This window comes from Quercus suber, unplaced genomic scaffold, assembly GCF_002906115.3.
Source record: "Quercus suber isolate HL8 unplaced genomic scaffold, Cork oak 2.0 scaffold_58, whole genome shotgun sequence".
Classification (NCBI taxonomy): Eukaryota; Viridiplantae; Streptophyta; class Magnoliopsida; order Fagales; family Fagaceae; genus Quercus; species Quercus suber.
In genome coordinates, this window is record NW_027069523.1 from 1063521 (window position 1) to 1071701 (window position 8181).

Below are 8181 nucleotides of genomic sequence, written 5' to 3' on the forward strand. Positions count from 1 at the left end.
AACATAATTAGTTCTTTGGTTCTAAATCATACCCATGAAATATGAATTTTAATTATGAGTAGAGGCTAGAACTAAAAGTTTCACATGCATTATCCATACTAGAAGTTTCTTCTTCTTCTTCTTCTTCTATCTATGAACTTTCAGCATCGTTGTGGCTTTAAACCCTGAAGCAAGGCCATAAAAAAGAAAAAAAGAAGAGTTTTGGCGAATGCTTAGAATGCAAGTTTAGCAAACGCATCGCATACGTTTCTTAATTATTAAATGCCAGCTTTTTTTAGTAAGAGAAATAGTAAATAATTAGTATATTAATATTTGAATGCACATATAGGATGCTTCGTTGACTTGACCCCGCATCAAAATCAAATGATTGATTTTTGTTGTTGTGGTTGTGCCGTTGTGGTTGTGGTTGTGGTGGTGCTCCTTTTAGCTTTGCTTCCAATTTCATACTCCAAATCTATAATTTCACAGCCCAGATGCACATGCTCATTGACCACTTGTCTTAATTGCTCACGCACTAATAATCAATATATGGTTAACTAACTAATGAGTAATGAATGAAATAATGAGTTAATTAATTTACTTTTCTTTTCTTTCTTTTTTATTTTTTTTTATATTTTTTTTAACTCCAAGTGTAAGTTGGGGAAATTTTACCAACTCCCGAAAAAAAATTAAAAAATAAATAAAAAGATGGAATGTCACTAACCCATATGATCCTTGGCCATTTTTTCCCCAATAGTTTTAAAAGGAGGAATCTCTCTCTCTCTTTCTCTCTCACAATTTAGAGGTGTTTTCAAATTTATAAATCTCACACTTTTAAAAGGTTCCAATTTAACCCTGCTGTAAAATTGTATATACCAATTACTTAATTAGTTTAAATAGAGTCACAATATCATTAGTGACAAACTGTATATACCAATTACTTAAATTAATTGACATTCATAAAATTATAAAGATCACTTATTTATCTTAACAATTATCTCAAAAAATAAAAGAAAACAAATTAAGGTTTTAATCTTTACACTTCACAACTTGTAACTTAAATTAAGATGCTTTATCTTTTATATTATTTATTTGAACAGAACCTAAATGATTTTTTATTATTATTATAAAGGCATATGGTTGTTGATTAAAGATAAGTTAAACACATCAAATCTTTTTTTTTTTTTTTATAGCAATATTGGCATAATTGACCAAATTTAATAAATCAATAGAGAGATGTATATATATATATATATATAACACATCAAATCTTTTTTTTTTTTTTTATAGCAATATTGGCATAATTGACCAAATTTAATAAATCAATAGAGAGATGTATATATATATATATATATATATTTATAGTACATTTATTGAATGCACTTAATTTTTATTTTAAATTGTTTTATAAAACCATTTCACAATAGTAGGAACTAGCTGGAAAGTATGAATAATGGAATATAGTATATACATAAAGAAAAATTAATCATATTTTTATTTGATTATCAAAAGCAAATTTCCGACCACTAACAATGAGCAAAGGGACTATCATTATTAAGTCAATGGAATACTAACACCTAACTGCTCTCTTAACGAAGATTGCTCATAATATTAAATATCAATCTATTAATTTTTTCCCCCTAGTAATAGCTTCTCTCAACTAAGGACATGTTTACTAGACTATAATGGTAATTACATAGGAATAAGATTTTTTTTTTGAGAAACAAACACACACACACATACAAGGGAGAGGAGAAATGGTTTTAATACAAATGCACGCCACATATAAGAATAAAAATACTTATTACAAGGAATATAAAATGCTGTAATGTAATACTTATTGCTATTCATTTGTTTGGTGACAATACAATAATAAAACCCAGAAGACAATTGAATGAAACCATTTTTAATCAAATTTAAGATATATTTTAGGAAATTTCTTACTCATATAATTATTTTTCCTAAAAAATAAATAAATAAATAAATAAATAAATAAATAAATATATATATTTAATACAAGATAGAAATTTTACTTTAGCCTAATCTAAGTGCATATGTGTGTGAAGCTTCCTCCTAGAAACCTGAACCTCAGCCCTTGCCGCCCCCCCCCTAACACCCTATAAGCATTTATACTTGTGGAGTGACCATCGGATCAAAGGTGCATGGTATTTTGTAAATTTGAAAGAGAGATTAGTTATTCTTTTTATGATTTTTTATTTTCATAATTGTTATTAGAATTTGGAAAGTTTTCTAGTCTGGAGATCAGCAAGGACAGTGAAATTCTTCTCTCCACTCTGTATCGATGGAATCCCACTACTCATACCTTTTTCACAGGGTGTCAAGAAATCTCTCCCACTCTAAAAGATGTCTACGAGATACTACGACTTCCCTTATTCAAAAATGGTGAGGTAGTCAACATCTCTTTATCTCCTAATGAGTCTAAAGCCATGAAATTCCTCGAGAATGCAGTTAAGAAAACCTTAAAGAAACCAGTCCTAAAGGCAGCAAGAAAAGGGAAAGCCTCCAGCGAGGAAGGACCAGAAGATACTAGTGTTGGCAAAGACAAAGGTTCCAAGGCCAACTTCTGGGGATGGATTAGGTGCTTCTAGAGGGAATATGTTGACGGCGTGCATGAGGAAGCCAATGGAGACTCCCTAAAGGAAGGCACCGACTTTGTTGTAGGAGAAGGTAACCCTAGCCCTTATGAACTTGAAGCCTTTATTGCTTTCTTACTATCTCATTTAAGATATATTTTAGGAAATTTCTTACTCATATAATTATTTTTCCTAAAAAATAAATAAATATATATATATATATATATATTTTAATACAAGATAGAAATTTTACTTTAGCCTAATCTAAGTGCATATGTGTTTGAAGTTTTCTCCTAGAAACCTGAACCTCAGCCCTTGCCCCCCTCTCCTAACACCCTATAAGCATTTATACTTGTGGAGTGACCATCGGGTCAAAGGTGCATGGTATTTTGTAAATTTGAAAGAGAGATTAGTTATTCTTTTTATGATTTTTTATTTTCATAATTGTTATTGGCATTTGGAAAGTTTTCTAGTCTGGAGATCAGCAAGGACAGTGAAAGTCTTCTCTCCACTCTATATTGATGGAATCCCACTACTCATACCTTTTTCATAGGGTGTCAAGAAATCTCTCCCACTCTAAAAGATGTCTATGAGATACTACAACTTCCCTTATTCAAAAATGGTGAGGTAGTCAACATCTCTTTATCTCCTAATGAGGCTAAAGCCATGAAATTCCTCGAGAATGCAGTTAAGAAAACCTTAAAGAAACCAGTCCTAAAGGCAGCAAGAAAAGGGAAATCCTCTAGCGAGGAAGGACCAGAAGATACTAGTGTTGGCAAAGACAAAGGTTACAAGGCCAACTTCTGGGGATGGATTAGGTGCTTCTGGAGGGAATATGTTGACGGCGTGCATGAGGAAGCCAATGGAGACTCCCTAAAGGAAGGCACCGACTTTGTTGTAGGAGAAGGTAACCCTAGCCCTTATGAACTTGAAGCCTTTATTGCTTTCTTACTATCTCGCCAACTGTTTAAGGGATATCCTCACGAGAAGATCCTAAGCAAACATTTCCCTTTAGCTGTTAAATTAGCCAAAGGACAATCCTTTCCCTTTGCTCCTTATTTTCTAGGAACTTTATATTCTCACTTAGATCATTTTACTTTTAATCTGCAACGCTCATGCGGTAGATTTCAAGTAGAAACTTTTGTACCATTGCCTTTTTGCGAATATGGTTATGGGAACATTTTAAGAATTATGCCCTTGTCCCTAAGGTGTTAAGCTCTTATAAGACCAGTCTACCACCATCTAAAGGACTACCACGCTCTTGGCATTGGAACAAAATGGTAGTGTCTTCAAACAGTTTTCTTTGCAAAGTATTAGATGACCCTACTAACTAGACAGCCAGACCTTAATCTGCCTTAGAGGATGGACTCCCCCCCATTGTTCACTTCTTTAGAAAGTACTTCTGTTTCTCGCTACAGAGACACCCCTTGGTCTAAGGAAGAACTTTCTTTTGTTGCTTGTGCTTTTCCTTCTCATCTTCAGGCATGCTTTGAAGATGAGTATGAGACTCAAACTCACAATCCCCATAGGTTTGCCCACCAATTTGGTTTTGACCAAGGCATACTAGGACACTTCTCTACTTTAGCTTTACCTGCTGTAGTGGCCTCCTCAACCTTTAAAAGAGATAATCTCATTAAGATATTGGTAACAAACCCCGAAATTCCCTTTACTTCCCCTACCAAATCTGGACTGCCTTTATCCAGGTTCAAGTCATGGTGGTTCGATATTAGGGAAAGTGTTAGGAATTTTGGGGAAAGTGGTGCACAGTGAATGGAAGTCCCACCTATTTTTCAAGGTGATTTGACTTTGAAACTCCTTCCCAAAGCCAAACCTTCAGGCACTAAGAGGTATAAGAATGCAGAAACCCCTTCTATCAAGAAGCCCAAGGTGCATTCTTTTCTCTGTAGTGACTAAACTGTTGTAATGTCTTCTCTTATTCAATGGCACAATTAACTTTTCTTCCTTTCTCCCTTTTTGACCTCTGATAGGTTATAAGATCTGTTTCTCAGGCTCAACCTAAAATAAAAGTCACTTCTTCAACCCAAGAGGTTTTTGTACAAGAAATAACTTTTGATGAGGAGATAGAGTCTAACATTAAAAGGGAGGATTCAAATTGGGTGTATGCAGAAAATCCTCAAGAAAAAGAAGATTTAGCAAAAGCTACTTCCAAAGATCAAGAGAGTGAAAGCACCCAAACAAAATCTGATCCACTACTCTCATTGATTTCTCTTGATTCGAGAGCAATCTGTTCTTAACAGCTCTCAAAATATCCTAAAACCATGAAGGATACTAGCAAATGGACCTTGTCACTTAAGGCCTTTCTCTTACAGCAAATTGGGTCTATCATATCCCAACTACAGTTAAAGGGCAAAGAGGATTGTCTAGCTCTTCCCCTTGACGATTTCCTTTCCACATTGAGTGAGGCTGAGGGCCTAAGTGTCAATGTTGGCTGGTTAAAGAGTCGAGTCACTGCATTGAGGGACTTAAAGAAGGAAGTCCCTCTATTCATGCTTCCTTGTCCTCACTTCACGAGTTGAGAGCTAAGGAAAACTCCTGTATCAACAAAGCAAAGGAAACAGAATCAGCCTTACAGGTACGTAGCACTTCAATCACTCAACTCCAGGAATCTATCAATAGACTTCAAATGGAATTAACATCCTAGTAAGAAGCGAGTTCTGCCCTTTAGGCTCAATTAGAAGGTGTCACGGCAGAACGTTACTCTTTAAGGAAAGAGGTTGAAAAGCTAGAAGGTGAGCTAGGAGCTCTGAGCAATCTAGACTTTTCTCTTGAAAACATTAGTTCTCTCACAAATATTATCTAATTTTTAAGTTGTAATATTTTATGGTCTTGAAAGGCCATGTGGTTATATAATAAACTTTACTATGCTTTATTCAGTTAAGTTATCTAGACTTTGCATGCATATCATGTTCAAATAATGCAGTGAAATGAGACTTAAATTTATATTGCTAAAATAACTCTCTTTTTCCCCTTTTGGGTATTTGGATTAAGGCTGAGGACAACTACTATACAGTATGAGACTGAAATTCATATTGGTAAAATAACTATTTTTTTCCCAGTTTTGCTAATTACCTACCATGAGTCATTGATTTCTTTGTTGACATTCTTATGCCACAACAAAATGTTTTTCTCTTTTTGATATACATTAGATAGGCTTAGGCATTAGGACAGAGGTTAAAATATTCATGAAAGTTATGCCACTATGTTCATATTTATTTTTGTATTGTAGACAGTTTAGCCTCACTATGCGCACTTTATCTTTGCATCTTATAAGCTTACAAATAGATGAATGACAATACCTTCTTTGATCTTGAAATATTGCTGGTATGTCTTGAGCCAAGTAGAAATTATTTAAGCATGCAATCTTACTTATTTTAAGATAATATCTAATACCATTCTCATCCTACATAATCATATTTAACTGAGTTATATTTTAGATCAAGTTACATTTTCAACAAAAAATAAATGCATGTGTATGTATGATGTAGGACTCTGCACCATAATATGTTTGAACAATGCAATTTGTTTTAGTGGCTTTTTAAAAAAAAAATAAACAAATAAAATTTAGTTATTGTAGGGATTGTTTTATATATCTTTCAGTTCAATTATAGGAACATGGTCATGTTTATATGTCCTACTAAAGAGTCCTTATAAAATCTCACCTTGCCAAATCATGCAATTATTCTTTGAAACTTTGTTTCCATCTGTGGCGGTGGAGCTTATTCCTTACTCTTGGCTTCTGAAATAACTAAGTGAAGAATTTGTGAACATTCTTTGAGGTATGAGGTGAATAATTCAATAAAGCTATTAATTCTTTATGGTTTCTTTGTTCTTAAAAAAAAAAATTATTTCTTTGCTTTTACTACCCATGAATATGATGGGCTTATAATGGACGGTCATAATATGAATTTTTTTGCCAATAAATCTATGAAGTGAAATCCATGAATTTGATTCTTCAATTAGGTTTGTGGTTACCATTTATATAGATATTAGTTGTCCATTCATGCTGTTTTCTAGGATTCCCTCCTTAATTTATCTCAAAACTTGAATAATTGTTAAATTTTGCTTTAATAATTTAGGAAATGGGAGGAATTTGATGATAGAATTGTGGTATCATTTGTTCAGTCATGAAAGATTATGTTTTCCGTGTTTGGCCTTAATTAAGTGTAAATAGAAAATCTATATCGAAGTATACAATTAACTAGAGCAATGAAAATTTATTCAAATAAAACTTAGATAAGAAAGTTGAATTTTTGTAGAAGAGTTGAGTGATTGGTAGGTACATTGAATATTAAACAACTAAACAATATAGCTTTAGGGTGAGTATGAAATACATGAATGATACTAACTTAATGCCACAAATTTTTTGGTTTTCACTTGAATTAATGAGGTTTGTGCTTTGAATGGTTATTAAATCAATGCATGTAGGAAAAGGAAAGTTGCATAGTATGCTGCATTGTGATTCTTTTATTTATCTGTAAAATATTCATGCAATTTGAAATGTTGTTTATGAGTTTTTCATGTAATTCTTTTATTTATCTAGGAAATTAATCTAGAAATCCACACAACAAAAGCAAATTTAAGCCATATACTTGGCCTAAACTAAACATGACCAAGGCAAATTTAGGGATGCATATCCTTTGAGTTATCAAATATGCTTAGACCATATTCATGTGATTTGAAATGTTGTTTATGAGTTTTTCACTTGCATATACTTCTCCAAGAATTAATCTAGAGAGAATCCATACAACAAATTTAACCTATATATTTGGCCTATACTAAACATGACTGTGGCATATTTAGGGATGTATATCATTTGATTTATCAAATATGCCTAGACCATATGAGTTTCTAAGTTTCATTTATTCTTTGACTGAGATTATGAGTTCCTTTCTAAAGTACTTGTTAAAATTTAGACCCCTTAAACACAATTAGATTAACCTAGTTAATTAGCCAATGATTAACTTAGTAAATTATCAGTTCTAGTTATCACAAACATACAATCATATAAGAATGTAAACAGCGGAATAATAAATAACACAATGATATGATCACCCAGGAAACCACACGGTAAAAACCTGGGGAGGATTTGACCTAGCTATCCTCAAGGTAAACCTGAATCCACTATGCGAAAGAATGAAGTTCATACAAAAGGACTTACAAGCTCCCGCTGACTTCCTAATGCTACCCACCAGTAGAACTTACTGACACGACCATGTGCAAGCTGAATCCACGGACTCTTTCTTTCTTGGATTCTCCAATCAGCTACAAGCACCCACCTTGTTATTCTTTAAGTCCAATGGAGCAACCGATTGATCATAAGATGTTGAAATAATCTCTATCTTAAAAACCCTAAGTTTATGTGAAGGAAAGCTCCTCAAGATCTCACAAGAGATTCACACAACAGCAATATGAGCAACAAAGACTTAGAGAGGTTTGGGTACAAAACCCTAATCCAAAAGAGGCACTCTCTTCTCTCTCTCAAAAGTCCTAAAAACGTGGCTTAGGGTTTCCTTTATATATGGAGAAGTAGATCTGAAACCCTAATCCTTAATGGGCTTAAGCTGCTGTTTGGGCGACTTAAAATTCA